The 23302-nt window shown below is 32.8% G+C and overlaps 1 long non-coding RNA gene across 1 annotated transcript; it reads right to left on the reverse strand.

The window, feature by feature from the left end:
- Window positions 1-6367: 6367 nt before the first annotated feature.
- On the reverse strand, window positions 6368-8762 carry LOC133187902 (uncharacterized). Its single transcript, XR_009721274.1, has 3 exons — window positions 8650-8762; window positions 7036-7180; window positions 6368-6420 (listed from the first exon to the last, which is right to left on the reverse strand). It is a non-coding gene; the product is annotated as an uncharacterized LOC133187902 (long non-coding RNA).
- Between the last annotated feature and the right edge of the window lie 14540 nt (window positions 8763-23302).

A 23302-nucleotide genomic window follows, 5' to 3' on the forward strand; every position in this document is an offset into this window, starting at 1 on the left:
TGTTAGTTTTTAGTGTGTTGTTTTCTTGACAACATATTTAAGAATTTTCTCACACACTCCTTGTAAAAAGGATCGAACCATAGATACAATATTGGGCCATTAAGAGGACATACAAATTATCAAAACAAATGGCCTAATATACATTTTAAAATTCGTGAATAAAAGGCGCCGAGAGAAGGAGTTGAGACATCGAGTCTTACGACCTTTTTGTGACTGAAGAACAAATATGATGTTGTGTTCGTAAAAAACAAAATTCTAAAGCATGATAGAATGCAACAGATTTGAAGTTTATAATTCAGAGATTTATTTTAACGTATCTCCTTGTCAAATTCAAAATGGTTCCAATCAATGATCTACATTGAGCTTCTATCAAGATATCACCAGTCTTTAATCTATATAATTGTTATGTTGTACTATTTCTTGACGAAATATTTGCAATGAAAATTTAATTTTAAAGGAAATGTTGATTATACAAGGAGATTTCATCTGTAAAATTAAAAATAAACTTTAAGGACATCCCGCTGAAAAGTATTAATATATTAAGTGCTAAACTTTATAGAAAGTAAAATAATCAACATTTTCTTGAAATTACAGTGTATGTATTTTTAACATAAACATTGACCATTATAAAAAAAAGTGTCTAAAGAACAATTTATATTGTATGAGTAAAAAAGTAAAAATCTTGATTTTTGACTTCTTTAGTCCTAGAATAAACATAGTTGTACGTAGGAACATATCTTATCAATTAACATTATTTCCTTATCTTGTATTAATATTGACCCCGAACACCGATTATATCTGACCGATTTCAACATGTTCAGGACAAAACCAGAAATCAGCGGTATCCCGCAAGTGTGAGGACTGGGTCTCCCAGAATGTGAATTTTTGCAAACAATTGATGCCCATATGTTTACATGAAATTTACGTGTTTCTTGTTGAAGATATATACATTATGACTCATGAAAAGAAAATCTTATTTAAAAAAAAGGTTTTCTTATTTTATGATACATAGTACATGTAGTATTATGTTGTTGCTTCTTTATTATCCTCTCGAGACATATATAACTTTCAAAGCATGCATTACGTTAAAGTGCTTTAAAACGTATTGAAAACCAAAATCAGAGGTAAAAAAAAAAACATGGAAATTTATGGATGGATTAAAGCAAACATAATGAAGGACAAGAAAATTGACTTTCAACTCTCTGTCTTGGAAAATAGGATACTTTTAATAAAAACGATTAGAATTGTATAATACAACCTTGCATATGCATTAATGCCCACTTTTAGCTTATTAAATAAGCAAAGTATTTTGGTCTTCGGACATTGTTCTTTTATTTACTGGCTTCTTACACTATCAGGACGGCGAAAATTGTTCACTTTTTTTATCATTTTTCTCTGGCGTCACGCATCTTATTCTTGGTCGGAAACGTGTTATTTGCTCAATATGAGTAAGAGTGAAGCTTAAAAAGAACTTGTTTAGTTACAAAAGAAGTACTCTGACTTGCAATTTCAAAAGTTGTCGCATTGAAAGTAACATTGTACCGTTCCTACCGTTAAAGGACGTACATGCATATATTTTAAACAAGTTTACAATATAAAATATCTATCCAGATCAATGTAAATATAACTGGAGAAAAATAAACAATATTTGTCTTTATATAGCTATTTATAAAGCAATTAGCAACTGAAGCTTAATCAGAATGATGTTCATTGATTTATCATAGATGTAAGCCATAGTCTAGAAGAATACGACGATGATCTCTCTCTCTCTCTCACTCTCTCTCTCTCTCTGTGTGAGAGAGAAAAAATGAAAACTAAATACGAAAGAAAAGTCTGACTAGAACTGAAAATAGAAAAATATATTTCTTATAAAAGTTTTTTAATGTCCTCTTTCATCTTCTATCCCGATTCTAACCAATGAGTCCGATCCTGTAAAAAGACAATAAGACAATAACTGTTTTTGCATTTTATGCGTAGTATAAAACAAACAATTATCATATTGAATCATTTTCATTTGCATATCTTAAAGATTTTTCAACTTGATATAAACAATATGTAAGATAAATCAAGCTTGTAGTACTTATAAACACCAGCACATTTCTTTTTCAATTCTATCTTTTCTTGGTTTTTCTCGAAATTCAAACCTGCTAGTTATGATAGCCTCTGATGCACATGTACAGAATGAAGTCCAGCTCAAAAATACTGTTTGCATATTGTTTTCTTATGTCTAAACCTTACATCATTCTATTCTTAATCGAGTTTAAAATTGTCAACAATTTACCATAGTATCAATCAGGCTTTTTCTCCTTAATGAAAATACAATTTTTTAATGAAAAAAAAAATCCACATAAATATTGTAGAACTTACAAGGCACAAGCAGCGGCGCATACAGGAGCAGCTATACCAAGAGTGACGGCGGTTTCTGTAGCGCAAAAGACTCCACATGCACCAGCAGTCAGTTGTGTTCCATGATCGCGAAACCAGTTCGTGATGTGAGCTACAGCCTCGTGAACTGTTTATATATATATATATATATATATATATATATATATATATATATATATATATATATATATATATATATATATATATATATATATATATATATATATATATATATAATGAAAATACTTTACCTAATCTGTCAAAAACCATTAGCTTATACAATAAAGAAATCCTAAAGAACAAAGATAATAAGGACGTAAAGACAAGCATACCGTTCATTCTTTCCTCTGGTGTCATTCTCTTATAGGCTTCCAGAGCAGCGGCATGATCATTTACCGTGTCAGCAAACAAAAATGGAAGACATACGAGGAGAAGAAATGCAGCATTCATCCTTAAATTGAATATTTTTGAAATTTATACGGTAATTATGGTTTAAATCTTGTGTTAAAGAAAGCCAAATTCCTAAGCAATGTACTATTGTTACAGCCACGTATGATTTATTGTATCTTATAGATTTCAATCTTTTATTCCTGAATAAAGGTCTTGCTTTTATTACAGTAACTTCAGAAGACGTTAATTTCTAATTTTATCTTTCTTATAAACCTCTGGTTTATCAAATGATTTTGTGTTCGTAAAAATACTTTTTTATTTTTATTTTTCAGAATTTCTTGAAAATATTAATTACTCACAGCTGCTGCATATCGAACTTATACTCAAGGAAACAGTGCCCCGTCTCTCTCTCTCTCTCTCTCTCTCTCTCTCTCTCTCATTTGTGAAAATATTTCATTATCTATTTCATAGAGTACAGATCTTAATATTCCATCAGTTATCGTAATATTTAGGTTTTGATTATTTTTACGATATCTATTGATTATTTCGAAGAACCTTTTAAAATGAGGGTAGTTTTTTTTCTTACAGAATATTCAATTGGGGTGGTACTTTTATTTACCGGCTTGTTTTAAAACGGTCACTTAAAATCTGAAAACTAGCTTAACATATTTTGAATAAAAAATATTGATAGAAATATTTCATATTTCTTTTTAATAAAACACTTGGTTTGATTAGTCCTGTTAAATCTTTGATTACCATTTTGTTGCGTTTTTGTGAATGATGCATTCTTACTGACGAAATACATACTATAATTGAAAATAAAAATCATTAACAAGGTCATTGTATATTTCCAAAGGTAAAAACTTCATTTGAGAACAAATGATCAGTACACCCACAAATTTAAATATTGAGACAAATTTTAAATGTAATTGTAACAATTGCTTCATTATTGCTCTCTTAAATGTTACCATTGTTTACCCGGTACTTTATATCCGTTGTCTTTGTTCGCATAAAATTAAATAACTAATAAATATGCATGGGCAGAATTTAAAACGAATGATTTTATTAATTTTCCTTGTAACAATTTTGATTTGTTCTATTCTTTGTATTTCTACTGTCTTTCTACGATTTTCTTCCGAAATGTTTTTGGGGCAGACTGTCAGGCATTTTATTTCAATAGAAGCATTAGTTTATCATTGAATGTAATCATAGTTAATAATACTACCCCTCAGTTATAACTTGTTTTTAACTGACTCCGAAAAGTTTAGGTATTTCGAATTATAATTTTTTTTATTTGATTTTTTTCTCCAAAAAATATTGATAAGAAATGTTCTAAAGCATCCAATAAAAGATAATATCGATATTTTCTATCCGACTAACCTGTATTTGTTTATCTCAACAGACGAACTGGTCAGAAAATTCTCCTCTCGGACTTTATATATGTCCTGAACTAATCTAAATTTGTCTGAACTAAGAATGACACAGCATAATCTGTATTTCAGTGAACAACTTTTATCAAAATGACCATGTAGATAAAACCAATAACGTTTATTGAAAACCTTACATTAAACATCATTAAAGCTTTGAATTCTTTGCTTTGATTGCTATTTGCAAACAAGCATAAATGTGGCTTCTGGAGTTTCTCATCAAATACATGTTTATTATAAAGTAATAATTATTCATGGTGTAGAATGTAAGGGAAAAAACAGGAGATGGAAAAAATACTCTTCTTTTTACCAGTATATTGACTGCAAAAGTGTATGTAGATTTAGATATATAATAATTCTAACTTTACATTGAGCCAGTAAATTCAGGGGAAAAAACCATGTATTTAATATCCACTTCTTGTTACACTGTAGTTACTCTTCTCATATGTAGGTTTGACAATTCTAGTTCAATTTTGTTTACTCGATGAACTTTCTTTTTTCCCCTTCCCCCACCCCACCAACCCCCAATTTTAACATTAGAAAAAAATCTAACGTATTATCTAATTTGTTATTCCTTATTTAAAGTATTTCAATCAGACATTTGTAATTCAAAATGTTAAGTTGTAGCGTCGGTATACAGTGTGAGTCTTAACCGTTTTGTAGATTTGATATTTTGGTTCAAGCTGTTGCATATCGTTTTAGGCCTTCATCAGAAAGGGCATTTGCTTCAATAAATCATTTTTTCAAAATATTTTATCACGTAATTTTTTTTATGATGGATTCTAGAATTTTTATAAGAGCAACTCACACTTGCAAATCTGGCATACGTCAATACTTTGAAAATGTGATAAACTAAAAAATATATATTTGAAAGTGCATACTTATCGAAAAAAGAAAATTTGCTGTTTAGTTTAGATGTATTCGTCTGATGCCATTTGGATGTAAAAGCTGTTTAATTTCTAGTCTGTGACTGAATTCTGATACGCTGTTACATCAAGATTAGAGAGGATATGGAACAATTAAACCATTTCTTGTCACTGTGCTAAACAAGGATAAGAAACTTTGAATTTATCGATTCTTGCTGTGCTTTTTTCGCGAATGATTTTTAAAGTTGTATAAGCCTACGATAAAAAATATTACGAACAAAGGTGTCGTTTAGTTTGTTGTACATATTGTATTAGTAATGGAGGAGCAAATTCTGTGGTACAAAATGTTCAGATCGTATGATGTAAGAAACGTTCTCCTTCATGAAAACTTCTTGCTTTGTTTACCAGCAATGGATTTTGTTGTTGCATATTTAAGAAATTGTATATATTTTCTGGGTCCTTAACGTTGGTCAGGATAAATTCTTCTGCATGTAGAAGAATACTAGACAGTATACCTCTTTTAAAAAAAAATCCTTAGAAGCCACACTATTAATTATTTGAACCATTACCAAACTTTCAAAGCTGCTAACTCCAAGAATCGCTTGTGACGATTTAAAATTCCTGTTAATACTTCAAAGACCAAAGTTTTCTCCAAAAGAAGTCCAGATTTACTCATGGATATCATAAGATATACTCTCTGACTGCAAGCTTCCATTGTCCCTATTTTAAAATCATTATTTTTTCCTTTCGCTTGAAAGGTGCATTTTATTTTTTTTACCGCTAACTTGGAGACGGATTTATAACCCCATAAAAAGCAAATGATTTTGGCAGAACTTTATATCAATGTTCTAATTTAATGCATAAGTAATTAAATATTAAAGGCTGATATTCTTGCTGCCAAGAATGGCTGAAACATAAAAACCGGACAGGATGTGCAATCAGCTGTCTTCAATAAAAGGAATCATTAATTAGCAAGCCCTGGTTGATTCATTAACAAATTCTGGACCCAAGGGTTTTGCATTTCACACTTTTGGTAGAAGGTGGCTACTAACAATAAATACGACATCTGCTGATTGTCCAGGTTTATAAGAGATCTTCAAGATATTTTGATGATTCTTTGCTTTTATTTTAAGTGTTTAAGTCGCTTCTTGGTTTATTTTGTAATACAGGACAGCATAGAATCTCTAATATCTCTCTCTCTCTCTCTCTCTCTGTCATGTTCGGTCGCCCAGTAGTATTTTGATGGGAAAGTCATTATAGATGATACCTTTTAATATTTCTGATTAAAAATATTAGTGCTTTAAAGAAAATATTTTATTTCTTTTCACATGATTCAGCCAATCAGTCCAATCCTGAAAATAAGAAACATTTGTGGATTACATTTTCCTATAACGAATATAATATATTAGATTTAATGACAGTACAGTGGCGCATGTATAATTTGTAAACTTTATTTCAGAAAAAAAAGAACTATCGTAACCTGTTTATCATATTATTTGTTAGCCAATATTATTTATATTCTTGAGCTATAAATTAACTGCAATTTTTTTAATAGTCATATCAATATGATAATCATTCTAGCACTTTCTACATAATATAGCTATGTTAATATAAAAAATAGAATACATGGAATACTCAAAGTACTTGATAATGCACTCGATAAAGCATAATGTTGTCTTTCATTTTCTTCTTATCACTTTTTACTGTGTGTGCTCAGCTCAAGTTTACAGCAAAGCAACAGAAAATAAAATTATCATCTGTCAAAATACATATGTATGTTGAAGTCAAATTGCTTTTATTTAATTGCGAGGATTATTTTTTACGAAAACTTTTTACAAGAAAATCATATTTTTTTTACTTGGAAACTATGTTGTTTTTGTGTGTGTGTGTGTGTGTGTGTGTGTTTTAGTTTGACTGTGTGTGTTGTTCTTGTTTTTTGTTTGAAAGGTATTTCATTCAGTACTTACAAAGCACAAGCAGCAGCACATACTGGAGCACCGATTCCTAGAGTGACGGCGGCTTCTGTAGCACAGAACACTGCACAGGCACCAGAGGTCAGCTGTGTTCCATGATCGTGAAACCATTGTTTGATGTGTGCTACAGCTTCATGAACTTTATATGAAAGGACAATAATATTTGATTATGTCTGGAAAAATAATTTTTTCTAAAAAAAAAGGAAAAAAAAATTAATCACCCTATACTTTCATTGTTTTCTGAACTTGACCTACAAAAATATTATATGTACTATAATAGGAATGGGAAAAATATACACTAGACAAAAATGCTAATGCACCACCTAAATAAATTATCATTTTTCTTTTCAAAACTTGTTTATGATGTTTTTGATATATATTTATGTTACTTCGTTAAAAAATGGGACATTTAAATGTGTTTTAACTGATAAATAACAGCAATGTTTACTGAAGCGTAACCACTTCATAGAAAAAATTAAAATCATATCCATACTTTTTGGGTGGAATGAATTTCTAATTTTTTTCTTTGTGGTTGTGTTCTTTATGTTTGTACTAATTAAAAACTCAAAAAAAAAGTTACACCGTATGCAGCGTTTGACTCTAGAAGAGCCTGCTAAGGCAGCCAGTATGGTAACTGCAGGGGGTTCCTTTGAAGAAATTTGTGAAAAATTAAAATAATTCAAAGATTATGCATTTCTCTGGTGAAAAATTGATCAAAATGAATCAACGATCATAAAAATGTTTACAATAGATATCGACGGCATTAAGTAAGCACCACACAATAACTTCAAGATTGTTCCACAAAATTGAGGCAACCGGAAGTTGGGTGGATTTGGTAGGGACACCAAGGCACTGGATGACTATTAAGCAATATGGTAGTCAATCAGGGTATAGCATTTGATTTTTAAGTAGGAGACTGCCCCCGTCGCAACCTCACGGACTACCTTCGGTAATCACCAACTTCTTATCTTGGCAAAAACGGTGCGCAGTGCACGTCGGGACATTCGATTTCGGACAAGAAGGTCCTTTAAGGGTCTTGACATGACACCAAGACATTTGTCAATCCTCTGTTTTGGAAAAGATGGCATATTTTATATACTAGTACCAATCAGAAAAATGATCGATCAATTCACAAATAAGAATAATAAGTGGTGCGTTAGCAATTCTGTCTAGTGTAGATAAGAAACCTTGATGTAGTCATTCCAGGCACGTAGTATCAGGCACTTTTTTCCAGACATAAGTTTTTCTATAGGAAATGTTCATTGAAAGTCCGGTTGGCCCCCCCACTTTTGGTTACAGTATTGTCAAATAAGGGTAATATAAGGGGAATGCAGTTTTTGAGCAAAAAAAAATTGGTACATGTACTAGAAGAAGTTGGTACCTATCCCCCCCCCCTCCACCCCCCACTCCACGATATAGGATTTTCGAGTTTGCACAATTTTCCTTTTTTTTTTTTTTTGCTTGTCAAGTTTTTTTCAGGTAAGTCGAAAAAATTTTCCTCGGGTTGCCCCCCCCCCCCCCCCACTTTCATAAACGATGCTACGTCACTGCATTTATTAAGTCAAATCAGAGTTTAAAAAAAGACACTCTGATCAGAAAACAGCATACCGTTCATTCTCTCTTCTGGTGTCATTCTCTTATAGACTTCCAGAGCGGCATTTTCATTTACCGTATCAGCGAACAAGAATGGAAGACAGACTAGGAGAAGGAATGCAGCGTTCATCCTGTAATGAGACAAGTTGCTGTCCTTTAAAAAAGGACTGCAATACGTGGACCATATGCATCTGTTTCTAAACGAAATTCAAAGAAAATTTCTAGATTTAATAGTGACTTTACAAAGGTGTAATTTAATTTAATTTTTTTTTACATGTATCTTGTTATTTTCATCGTTATTTAAGTCTGCTTAATTAGGCTGTAATAATAAAAAAAAATAATGACCTTGAAATGATATGAATATGAAATGTTGATCTAGGTATCTTGTACATGTAATTGTAATGTAGCCTTTAAAATTAACATCAGAATTAAAAGAGGCTAATGAGCGTGCACGTATCGTAATGGTTGAATTTTAACTCCATTGGCGGATCCAGGGAGGGGGGGGGGGAGGGTGTTGAACCCCCTTTATTTTTGCAAAAAGAGGAAAAGAGAGACTCTGAGAGAATTTTTTTTTTCTGAAATATAAATAGATATTTTCATGTTTAGTATTTTCAATAAAATAAGTACTTCAGTTTCTGCCCTTTCTGCTCTCTAGATAGAGTTTTGCTTAATGCTTTCCTTCGTGTACCTTCATAACCCCGGCCCCGTGCCTCGACCACCCACACGTAACATGAAAGATTTCACTTTGATATCATCGGAAGATCCCGGCGAACATACGGCTATGCCATTTTTGGACCATCTTCTAAAGTAACTAATTTTAATAAGTATGCATAAAAAGTCATGAAAGGGGGTTTTCATAAGAGAATATTTATATCCATATATTATGGGGATATTTTAATCAATGAAGAGAAAGGTTCAAAATGCCCCCGTAGTTTGTAGGGGAAACTAGGGGGCTCACTTTTTGCTAAAAAAATAATTTTTTGTTATAATTTGAATAATATTATATAAGTTTTGATTTGCATTGGAAGCTCCCCCGCACTATTTTTTTGCGGAAAGGTTCAAAATACGGAAAATGAAAGATTTAAAAAATTCAAAATATACCGAAAAATTAGACGAAGCCCCTCCCCCCCCCCCCCCCCCCCGCAATTGGATTTTACAGTGTGGTGCACAGGTTATTATTTTAATTTAGTTATTTATTTTTGCTTGTCAACTCTTATTGGAGGTTGCCCCTTTAAAACCGTTCCTACGGGCTTGAATGAAAGTGCCTGCGATGTGACCTAGACCCCCCCCCCCCTTTCAAAAACTGCTGGATCCGACCCTGTACTCGAGCACTATAGGGTCTCGGCACTAGAGGGTCTCGAGTTATCTAAAATGATGCTAGGTTATCGATTAACTCGATCAATTTGAAAACACAAAAAAGATCAATTTTGTGTGTATGTGTGTGTGTTTTCTCTGTTTCTTTTTAAATAACGGAATGGTTAATATACAACACATGCAATCGTAACTTCTCGACAAAACAACGTGTTTTTCCGAGCTCGCCACTGAGAAGATGCGATTGACAATCTCATCGCACGTGTGTAGACCAAGGCTATTTGGTCTTGCAAGCACAGGTGTATGCACTGTTTGCTAGTGACTCTTAGACTGGTGACGGTATTTGCTACGGACATGATTGATTGATTGATTGATTGCATGTTGTTTAACATCCCATTCGAGAATTTTTATATTCATACTCATATAGAGACGTCACCATATACCGGTAAAGGGCTTCAAAATTTGACCTTTACTCGGCACTCAGGGCCATTGAGCAGTGAGGGATCTTTATCGTGCCAACGCCTGCCGTGACACGGGACCTCGGTTTTTAAGGTCTCATCCGAAGGACCCGCAACTTTCACTTCAAAGTGCCGAGCGCATGGCGAAGGAACAGTTGCTACCCATTTTTTATCGACTTAGGTCAGTCGCGGCCGAGATTCGAACTCACGACCTCCCGATCACGAAGCGAGCGCTCCACCGACTGAGTTACCGTGAACGGTACTACGGACATGAAGAACTATCCCTAACAAAAAGAATTCTATAGTAAACTATAGTTAACTATAGTTTACTATAGTTAACTATAGTAAATCAAAGTTCCAAAGTTTTCACTATAGTAAATCAAAGTTTCAAAGTTTTCACTATAGTAAATCAAAGTTCCAAAGTTTTCACTATAGTGAATCAAAGTTCCAAAGTTTTTACTATAGTAAATCAAAGTTCCAAAGTTTTCACTATAGTGAATCAAAGTTCCAAAGTTTTTACTATAGTAAATCAAAGTTCCAAAGTTTTCACCATAGTAAATCAAAGTTCCAAAGTTTTTACTATAGTAAATCAAAGTTCCAAAGTTTTTAATGTGGTTAATTAAAGCTTAAAATGATATATATGGAGATAACGAACAGTATTCAAGCTCAAAAGTCCATTATACAATACAAAATAGGAGCAGAGCAAACACGGACCTCCAAACATCAGAGGTGGGATCAGGTGCCATGGAGGAGTGAGCATCCCCTGCCGACCGGTCACACCCGCCGTGTGCTTCTTGTCATGATCGGGAAATAACGGAAAAATCCGTCGACAATTCAGTGTGTAAATAATGGCCTAACAATTAGTATAAAAAAACGTCAGTCAGCATTTGACTCAATGATAAATTGTATTTGCTGACAAGGTCATTGTATCGACCAAAGAACTTACGAAATGATGACTTTAAACGAGACAGCTGATATTCTTGTTTCATCAACTTATTTGTCAATAATTTACCTCGTTTTAGAAATTGTACATACGTAGAGCATGCTCTTGCGTACCGAATCAACTGAGAGATATATACCCCGTATGCAGATGATGAAGGTATATTGCTGCATAAGTAAGGGAAGTTGACGATTGAAAAATTAAAGTCATCAGGTTTATCATAAAGCTTGGTTGTTAGATTACCATTAACGTCTTTTTCAAGTAAAATATCTAAATATGAAACAGATGTGTCAGACTCTGTGGTATCTTTTATCTCAAGTTCACCAGGATATATCGTATCGACATAAGAATGAAAATAACCATTGTTGATTGACAATACGTCGTCGATATATCTAAATGTCGAGTTGAACGCCACAGCAAGTGTTTTCTTCTTTTCACGTACAAGATTTTGGACAAATTCTGCTTCATATGAATACAAAAAAAGGTCTGCTAATAACGGGGCGCAATTGGTACCCATAGGTATTCCAATAGATTGTTGGAAGACCTGGTCTCCAAAAACAGCATAGATATTGTCAATCAGAAACTCAAGCATCTTTTTAATGTCAACTTCAGAGTACTTGTGTGTACAATCAGAATGTTTTTTAACAAAATAATTTTGCAAATGACCAATGACAAGGTAAGTATATTTACGAGTTCCATTTTTATTGAAAAAGCAGCTGTCAATGATATCAAAAAGCCTGGACTTTAATTTATCGTGGGGAATGGTTATGTATAAAGTTGAAAAGTCGTAAGTTTTTAAGCTGTTGATTTTGGTAAAATCTTGTGATTTCAAATTTTCCAAAAGTTCCTTGGGATTTTTAAGTATCCACATCTGATTTACACCACTTCTCGAATATATTGTTGCACAGTACTCTTGAAGTTTCTCCTTCACCACTGTTAATATCTTAGTGAGGAGTAAAGATAGAGGCTTGGTTGAACATTTACTGGAAACCGCTATGTATCTTTGTTTGTAAGGATTTTTATGAAGTTTCGGAATCCAATATAAATATGGTAATTCGAATTCATTTTGGTTGTTTGGAATATTAAAAATATTCAAAACTGACATATGATTTTGAAGAATTTCTTCCTTAGAAAGGGAACTATGAGTATAAGTTGGATTACCACTTGTAGAATTAAATCCAAGTTCCTCTAAAATACATTTAATATAATGAGCCTTACAAACAAAGACAATGTTGTTAAAAGTTTTCTCTATACTTAATCAAATTTTAAAAGTTTTTTTTCAATAGTTTAACAACTTATGTACTTTTTTTTTTAATTTTTTTTTATTATTTAGCCGTTGTAGGGTAGGGGGTGGATATGGGGTTGGTTGGGGCTGGGTTTTTTTTGTACATCTTTATTCAAATATAGAATGTAGTTAATTCAAATGTAATACTTACATTTATAAATTAAAAGAAAATTATGTTGACTGAAACTGATGAAGCAGATATTTTGATTCTAAATGACATAATTTTTTATAATATATTATTTTTTTCTCCATAAATAAGACTTACGTTACATCTGTATAACATTAAAATTAAATACATTGAAACAAATACTGCTTATTTATCGGCGCAAGCGACAATCTTTACATTAAAATTCATATCTTGTACAGTATTCTTTTAGGGGAGGGGTCGGGTTTTTAAAATGTTCTCTAAAGATTTTATGAATCTTAAACTTGAAATATCATAAAATGTAAAGAATGGGAATCAAAAACATAATTCCACGGGATTTATCGTACTTAATCAAAGTTTCAAAGTTTTTACTTGGTAAATCAAAGTTTCAAAGTCTTCACTATAGTAACTCAAAGTTCCAAAGTTTTCACTATATTAAATCAAAGTTCCAAAGTTTTTAGTATAGTAAATCAAAGTTCCAAAGTTTTCACTATAGTAAATCAAAGTTCCGAAGTTTTTACTTTGGTACTATAGTTAACTATAGTAAACTATAGTTAACTATAGTTTACTATAGTATTTTTTTGTTAGGGATACACCAGTTTCATAACATGTGCAGTTTTTTTTTTGTGAAAATTGGAGTAAATTAAAAGTCGAATCTCTTGGATATGGGGTAACCCATATCTATTCTTGTTACAACGACCGTCAATGCATCCATGGACGAGTTCATTGGTTACTTTGAAAGGTGGCACAGGTTAACCTTTCGTTAACATTTTCTACAATGCTCTGCCTACTTTGATTGATTGTACTTTCATAGCAACATTGTTAAATTTCATTCCCGATTGGCTTATAGTTTTGTCATTTTAAAAACTCGGGCTATTTCGATACATGAAATCCATAACGGCTGGGACATCTGTACTAGATTTATACGGAACATATCCTATCATTTGAAAGATAGATGGTACACGTGTAGCACAGATCTGTAGTACGCAGAATTTTTTTTTGATGTTTCTTCCTCTTCCCGACATGGAAAAACGTTGCTACATGCCTTTATCCAGCTATAATTGGATTGCTGTCCATCAAATTATTTTGCGAACCTTGATGCACAAAGCTAATGCCGGTAAACATGGTAAAGACTATCTTTTAAAACCAAGTAGTTGAATTCAGTTTTTAATTCAATATGTTCTTGAAAGCTGTTAAGCTATCCATAAATGTTCTTCCTACTTATTTAAAATGCTTGTACCATAGAATTTGTATATAAGGATATTATGTATTAAAGAGAAATTCAGATCTTGATTACACCAAAGAATATTAAACACGATGTGAAGATTTTAGAGCGAGGTTTGCTAACGATATCCGAAAAGGGCGAATTGTTCTAAGAGCAAGTTGTCTTGGAGGCGAACTCTCTAGCATTCATGCGCATGCGTGGCCTGACGTAAGACCATGGCATCCGGTTTAACTCCGCTAATATATTTTCTGCGTTTTTTTTTTTTTTTTTTTTTTTTTTTTGTTTGTTTGTTTTTTTTTTTTTTTTGCAGAACTTTATTGTCAGTTGTTTTACCATGGCTGCCGTATAAGCAGAACTTTAAGCGAGTATTCAATTTTGGCATTTCAATCGAGGATGTGGAGATCGCTAAAATTGAATATCGTTGACTGTTCCTATGCATACGAATTTCGACAGATTTCCTTTTTAAATGTTCTTTAAAGGCTAAGCGCTGAAACAATTCTCATTGAAGTCGAATGAGTAACTTATGCATACAAAATCAACATAAATTAAAAAAAAAAACTTTCTAAAGTGACATAAGTCTATACATATGATACAGACATATGGACTATATCATAATTCTTGAAATATATTTGTATAAATAAAGTTTTCCTCGATAGAGCCATTCACAGGGATAAGAAATGTATGTTCTTTGTAAGGTGAAATCTTGTATACCTTCTAGCGATATGTCTTTTATTTCATAACTCTAATTTAAGTGGGAATGTCAACAAAAACCGATTACTAGTATTCTAACTATTATAAAATTTGACTATCAACAAAAAAAAAAAAATAAGGGTAGTGGACTATTTGATAGAATTATGAGTAAAGCAGTATTGTTTACACGTCGTCCATTCCGTTCATACAAATTTTACCTTGCATGTAGTATTCCGATAAGATGAATAAATTGAGATTAACTTGCCAACATGAAGATTAAAAAACTTCATATCTTAACAGCTTTGATATTACAAGTAAGAAAGTGTTAGGGTGTCCCAAAACATATGTTACACTTTTAAACTGTTATAAAATTTTAATAACTTGTTACATTCATATAATTTACAACATATAATAAAATTGTTTTAAATTTTTTTGTCAAGCATACATTTATCACAGTTTCCTTATTAATCACCAAAATTTTTCTTTGGAATAACATATGTCATTTTACAACATATGTTCCAAATGACGTCCCTTTTCCTTTAACATTGTTTGAACACGATTTCTGAAGTTTTTTACCACAGCTTTACATGTATCAACAGAGATTGATCTTATTTCTCGTGTAATTGCTGTTTTTAGGTCCTCTGTTGTTTGTGGGGAAGGAGAGTACACTCTGTCTTTTAGATAACCCCACAAGAAAAAATCAAGGGGGTTCAGATCGGGGGAGTGCGGTGGCCAAACATTTGCGGTACGATAAGAAATGTATTGATCACCAAACGTGTTGTCAAGCCACTGAAGAACACAACCTGCAGTGTGTGGTGTAGCATCGTCCTGTTGAAACCGCACATTATCCAAATTTACAACTTTTCGTCTAATGGCTGGTAGAAATTTAGATTTCATTAACTTTAAATATCGTTCAGGATTTACTGTCACTGTATTGCCTTCGGTGTCCTCGAAGAAAAAAGGGCCAATTATTCCGCTTGAACTTAATGCAGCCCATACAGTAACTTTCTCACGGTTTAGAGGTTTTTCCACATAAAGATTGGGTTTCGCCGAACCCCAGAATCTAAAATTCTGTTTATTGACAACATTATTAAGATGGAAGAGGGCTTCCTCAGAAAACCATATGGCACCTGTTAAATTTTCAGAGTCAGATCTACTTAAAATCCAATTGGCAAACTCTAAACGACTTCTGATGTCTGTCTCTTTCACAAGAAGGTTCCATCTTAAAAATGTGATGCCGTCATTATGACGTCATAATTACCTGACTATTTAACAGATTTTCCCGAAATTTTGTCAAATAAAATTTATACTAATACACTAGATGTTGACAAAATATCTTTGTAATTGCTTTGGGTTTGATAAAGTTATAGATGATTAAAAGTGTAACATATGTTTTGGGACATCCTGTACATATACTTATTCTAATATCTACGATCGGCATCTTGACATAAACTTTGAATTAACACAAGGTTTGAAACCTTATTCAAGTGTTCACTGTATTCCATTGTGGACATTACTGTTAAAATTACAGTAAATTTTAAATATGTATGTGTTAATAGCTGTTTAAGTCAAAGTACCCAGGATATTTGCTTCATGCTTCATTATCCAATACATACAATTTTGTAAGTTTCAAAAAAAACTTCATAAAAATGAATGTTACATTTAACAAATAGAAAGAATCGTAAACATGTAACGTGATTAACTCAATTACTTTAACAAAATAGATCACCTCTTGCATATTTTTAGAAAGATTATACCAAGATTAACTATAGTAAATCTTATGTTATGTAGAATGAAATTGCATCTAACTATAAGAAAAAGAGGGGTGGGGATTCCTTTATTTCGGATTATTTCCTAATCCTTTCTTAATGGATGATGGAATTCTGAATAATTTAATTTGTAAAAATTGGGGATATCAAAATGGGCATACTAGCTATTTATCAATTAATTATTGTTCATTGGATTTTGTACTTGATTCTTGTTCATCTTCACATTTTTATTGATTGTCTTAATGGCCAATTTGTCGTTCATTTAGCTAACTTTTGTCACTAATAAAATTTATTTTGCATAAATATTCTGTAAGATACGGAAGCCGGTAGGTGCCAGGTAGAAAAATATTTTATCTGGCGGCCGCCAGATGTTTATGTGGCGGCAGCCAAATAATTATCTGGCGGTCGTCCCATAGATATCTCGAGGCCGCCAGAAACTTATCTGGCGGCCGCCAGATAAAAAGATCTGGCGGCCGCCAGAAAACTATTTGGCGGCCGCCATATAATTTCTGGCGGCCGCCAGATCTATCTATCTGGCGGTCGACAAATATTTATCTGGCGGCCGCCATATAATTTATCTGGCGGCCGCCAGATAAGTTTCTGGCGGCCGCCAGTTATTTATGTGGCGGCCGCCAGATAAAACATTTTTCTACCTGGCACCAACCGGCTTCCGTAGTAAGATAATTGAGATACGAATTGTTATATTCTAATGCATCAACACTACTGATGCAATAGAATGATATGACTTTGGTTCTTTAATGGTGATTAATTTTTTTCTCAATTTATTGTTTAATTAATCTTTGCCTCGTCCATAAAAAAAACCATGAATAAAAGTTGTAAAAGATGTTAAACTGAAAGATTCCGTTTCCAATTTTTCCTCTAATAAAAATTAGATGCCCCCTACCTGGTTTTGTATGTTGGACACACTAAATGCTTAGAAAATAGGTTTGCAGGATTCTTTTATAGTATTATGCTTATCTAGATTTGCATTCACCTTGAAGACCAGACACAATATCCATTTTTTGTAACTCTTTGTCAAATTATCTTTTTTCTTATCACTCAGATTTTTCATTTACATTTATGAAAACATTTTTGCTAAAAAAATATATTTTACCACGTTGTTTTAAAATAAGGTAGGTTTTAAGATAATGGTTTCGTCAATGTTTTGTGGTGCTATTACGAGCATACTTTTGAAATTTATCTCTATGGGCTTATTTCTTAATAAGTTGTATTTCAGAATATTTAGAGTTTAAATTTTCAGGTCAGAACAATCAAGACAGAGATGAAGCGACCTTATACAAGCGACAGAGACATTCTTGGACTATATAACTAAGTACTGTATGAACAGTTGAAGGCTTTTATGGAACCATGCACTTCGGCTCCGACGGACCACATACCAACGACTGCCTAGATGGACGATTGATTGATTGTATGTTGTTTTACGTCCCATTCGAGAATTTTTCACTCATATAGAAACGTCACCATATACCAGTGAAGGGCTTCAAATTTCGACCTTTACTCGGCACTTAGGGCCATTGAGCAGTGAGGGATCCTTATCGTGCCAACACCTGCCGTGACACGGGACCTCGGTTTTTAAGGTCTCATCCGAAGGACTCCTAGATGGACGATATCGGAAATTAAAGGTTGAAAGCAGGGCATACCACACCATCCCCCCAACTTCTTCGTCGTCATAAAGATCTTCAAGTACAATCAAAATGCCAATGGAAATTAAAAGGTTCAGAGGCAAGCCAACAGAACTATAGGAATATCTACTAAGAGTCGCAACTGAAACGGGTAATACATTATAAACTTCAGACCCAGGATTAATGACCACCTTATGACCTACACAGATCCCTTATCTGAACTTCTTCATTACGAATAACGATTGTCTCGTAACATAAATGAATGAATGCTTGTAATCTAAATATGAATTGTAAAAATAAACAGACAACACAAGATATTAAACAGGGAAAAGTGAACATGAAAGATGACTGTAAAATGCATTTAATGATTAGTTCTTGTAAAAATGAATTAAGTCTGCAGTTATTTTATAGATACATGCATTCATGGAGTGCTATATCTTATATCCAATACATTTCTACAAACTTACGGACAATTAGAATAGAATTTAGATTTTGAAATCCTAAAATCTTGTCCCCTTGTTGTAAGCTACCTGTTTGGAAATTATGAATCCTCCATGTTATTTGTGTCAAAATCCATGGGCCAAGTTTACAGTTGTGGGTAGACAATTGAAGAGACGGAAAGAAGCAGAGACTTTCAAACAAAACAACAATATGTAATCCCATCTTCGATCTCGAGTGCTGTAAAATTCAAACATTTAGTAACAAACTAAAAGGAAGTCAAAAGGGTTCGATTTAAGTCACCATATTTTCCATGAAGAAAGTTTTAAAAGATTTTTGTACAGTGTCACACACACTGATATTTACAAATTTATGTAACAAACAGCCTAGGCATTTATTTGAACATACAAAAATAATTAATTCATTAAGTATTTTTTTATGATACTGAAAAATGTACAATCGATTCTAGCTGCAGAACTGTAGCTGTCTGGTTGAGAAAAATATGGCAGACAAACCAGAGATCTACAGATTCAGGTATTGTAAAAACTTTCGATTTACAGCAACGCGTTTTTGACGCACGCTATGAGTATTAATTTTTGTAATATATAAGTTCCGCCTCTCAAAGTATCTGTCCAAATTTCCTCAACAAGACAGCTTCACTTTGTAGCTAACAGGAATCTTAGATGAGATCATCACTGATAAATTTAACCTACAAATGTAGATGCAAAGAGGTCATTCACCGGTATGTCAGTCATTTCGGTTATCTTCATTAAGTTTTAATCTTCATAATCACTTTGAGGTATAAGTAAGAGTCGTGTCATTCAATTCAGTGGTACGCTAAAAGAAATTAGCAGGATATCAAAGATTTTTCTGCCACTACTTTTTCATGTCTTTTTATCGATGTCAATATTTCGATGTGAAGCTAATGTGAGGAAGGCTACTGTGCAAAGAGGGTACGCTAAGAGAGATAGTCCAAATCATAGAGAGACAGACAGACAGATCATTGACACTACATGTATTTCAGGACTATGTTCTTTTATCACTTTCTGTAAACACATACCTATGTGAACAAATTGATAGCTACATTTGAGTAACTTTCTATTTCATTTTTAAATATAGTTTGCACGTCATGGTATTTTTTTTTCTATCAATTCAACAATTACTTACAATTTACTTTAAGCAACTACATATCATAATTATTTAACTCAAGTTTCTGACCAAGTATAGGAGGAAACTGGGAATCCAGCCAAGCAAGGATGCCAGAGATGAATGATTAATTTAAGTACACAGTTCTTACTTATTTTATGAGCTAGAAGTATGGAGGGGAAGGGACCAAGACAATCCCAAAAAATTTTAGTATTTTGTTTCGTTTATAGCTAAGTTTGGTAGTGTAATTTCTTTGATTATTCCCATGTCATATGATGGGTGAAATATAGAGATAACGATCAGTAATCAAGCTCAAAAAGTCCATTGAAACAATACAAGTCGGGAGCAGAGCAAACACGGACCTCTAAAAACATCAGAGGTTGGGTCAGATGCGATGGAGGTATTGCATCCCCTGTCGATCGGTCACCCCGGTCGTGTGCTCATTGTCATGATCGGGCAAATGGAAAAATCCGTAGATAATCTAGTGTTTAAATAATGGCCTACCAATAAGTATGAAAAACGTCAGTTAGCATTGGACTTAATGATAGATTGTATTTACTGACAAGGTCAATGTATCGACCATAGAATTTGCGAAATGATAAACGAGACTGTTGATATCCTTGTTTCATCAATTTGTTTCTCAATGGCCGCTTTGTTTTAGAAATTGTTCGTACCTGGTGCATGCTCTTGCGTATCGAATCAAGTGGAAGATATAAACCCATTATGCAAGTAATAAGGATATCTTGCTACATAAGTAAGGGAAGTTGACGATAGAAAAGTTGGAGTCATCACGTTTATCATACATTTAAAGTGTTGTTGTTAGGTTAATTACCATAAACGTCTTTTTTCTAGTAAAATATCCAAATATGACACAGATGTGTCAGCCTCTGTGGTATCTTTTATTTCAAGTTCACTGGGATATACATGTTTCGAGTCGACATATGTTGTTAATCGATAATGCGTATTGTGATGTAACTAAATGTCGAGTTGAAGGCCGCAACAAATGTCATCTTTTTTCTTTTTATAAGTTTTTGAATAAATTCTGCTTCATATGAATCCAAAGTATATGTCTTCTAATAATGGGGCGCAATTTGTGCCAATGGGAATTCCGACAGATTGTTGGAAGACCCGATCTCCAAAATCTACATTAATATTGTCAATCAGAAACTCAAGCATCTTTTTAATATCTACTTTCAGAGTACTTGTGTGTACATGGGTCAAGTTTTCAGAGGAGTTTATGACTCTCTCGGTCCATTCTTAAGCTCGTGTGCTTTCTGATCCCTGCTTCTTTATACCTTATAAAGTACTTCAACATTATACCAATTTTGCTTATGATACTTAAATGCCTCCAGGATATCTTGACGATAATGAAGAAAAACATTACATTATTTAGGGTAAACAATATTGTTGTTTATTGTATTCTTATGACTGGAAAGATAAGTATGAAGAACAAAATAATTTCTTTAATATTAAAATTATATCTATAATGTTTAACTCTATATATTTTTGGAAATCTATGCGCAGTTCGCAATGTTCTGTAAAGCACATGTGTACACGTAGAGGTATGAATATAGCTACAAGTTCTCACTCATGTTATTCTTTTGTCTTTAACTAGGTCAGACATATCATCTGAAAATCGGTAATCGAGGTTAATAAAAGAAACGGCTTTTTTTTTTTTTTTTTTTTTTTTTTTTGTCATTCATATTTTTATTTCCGTCGTAACATGCATTTTTATACAAACATTACAAAACTACAATAAAATGGCATAAAAACAAATATTCCACAAGATAGATAAAAAAAGAGATCCATTTGAACAATTTTGAAAAATAGACAGCATATTTTTTCTATAACATTTAAACCTTCACTGACTAAGAAATGTTTTCAAAAAATCCCAACTTTGCTTTATCATGTCTGCTTTCTTATGAGAGAGAGAAAAGGAGGAAAAGAGCTCTATAGTTCTATAATATCTAAGTACTTCCAAGTAAGCATAAAAAGACGGTGTTATATTTTTCCATTAATTACAATTCATTCTATATTGCTTTGCAACCAGAATAATTATGTTCAAAGTTCTGAAAGCAGTTTCACTAAAACTGTTATATCCAAATATAATTTCTTCAGCAGTAAATTTAATTATTAAACCACATGTATTTCGAAGTTTATCTCTTAAATTAGACCATAAAATAACGGAATAAGGACACCAGCACAATAGATGAATAATTGTTTCTTTAGCATCATGGCAAAAAGAACAAAGTTCTGTTTCAGCTAATTTGCATTTCATAAGTTTGCTATTTGTAAAAAAAATATTTGATATAAAAGCTTAAACTGAAAGCATCGAAGCTTTGTGTCCTCTGTTATTAAACAGGGTAAAGAGAAAGAGTCTTTCCATTTATTTTCATGAATATGTATTGAAAGTTTTTCCTCCCATTTCCTTAAAGTCATTGAAGGGGACTGTTATCTTTTCAACAAACTACGTTTAATGTTATTTGAAGCAAGTCCCCGACAATTTTGGCAACCAATAATTAAATCATTCATATAATAACAAGAAGAAGATGAAGAGATTGTTAGTTATTTCTGCAGTCAGTTTGATAGTTGTTTGTATATACATGTAGACAGTTTTCATTGTGTAAAACCCTCCTGCACTCTGATATAAACACCCTCCCATCCAAAAAGAAACTTCCGCTTTTTGAAGTCCTAGGATATTAAAAAAAAAGACATACAGTAAATTTACATATTTCACACTAAATCGTGTGAAAAAATAATTACAACTGGAAATATCCCAGGAGCTCAAAAACACCACTCACCCTGCCATTTGTCAACCGGAAGTCTTATTCGATACGGCAAATTTTCCCTTGATAACTCAGATTCCTCCTTAATTACAGTCACAAGCGTGTTTCAATCAATATCCAGATTTTTTACTTTTTTTAACCCTTGCTACATATTTTGGTGATGAAATGTATAGTCTGGAAAGGTGGCATAAGCAACTGAAAGACGATATGGCACAGCACGCCCACACCATTTTCATCGTCATCAAGAATTTCAAGGACTTTCAAAACGCAAAAGAAGATCCAGAGGCAAGCCTGTGGGAAAGTAAGACCATCATCCAAGAAGTTTGAGACTTTAGACGCTAAAAGAGAGATACCAGGACTCTATCGGAATACATGTATCATTGACCTTATATGACCTACATAGCTCCATATCTGAACAGCTTTATTTAGAGTAGTGAATTTGTGCTTGTTTTGTTACATAAGCGAAGAAACGATATAGTTATTGAAATATTCATAATTGCTTTTTTTTTTTATATGTATATAGTGTGCGACTGAGCTGTAAATAGTGATTCTAGGTGATATATACCCATGTATTCATATATTGCTATTGCTCATGTGACTTATCAATGTCTGTTGATTTATCTGCTTTTTTAAACTTAAGTACGTACTTTTCTCTGGGCTCCACCCCCTAGCTAAAAGGGTCTTTTAATCCCTTGTTTAATTATTATTTGGAAAGGGGGCAATACATGTAGAGGTTCGGAAGATGGGTCTATTTGAAGACATTGAATAACAAGGACAAGAATGTTAAATTATTGTCTGGACTTTGATTCTCTAATAGAAGGACATCGGAGGC

Source organism: Saccostrea echinata, unplaced genomic scaffold (assembly GCF_033153115.1).
Source record: "Saccostrea echinata isolate AGI-Se365-2 ecotype Australia unplaced genomic scaffold, CSIRO_AGI_Sech_v1 ptg000015l, whole genome shotgun sequence".
Lineage (NCBI taxonomy): Eukaryota > Metazoa > Mollusca > Bivalvia > Ostreida > Ostreidae > Saccostrea > Saccostrea echinata.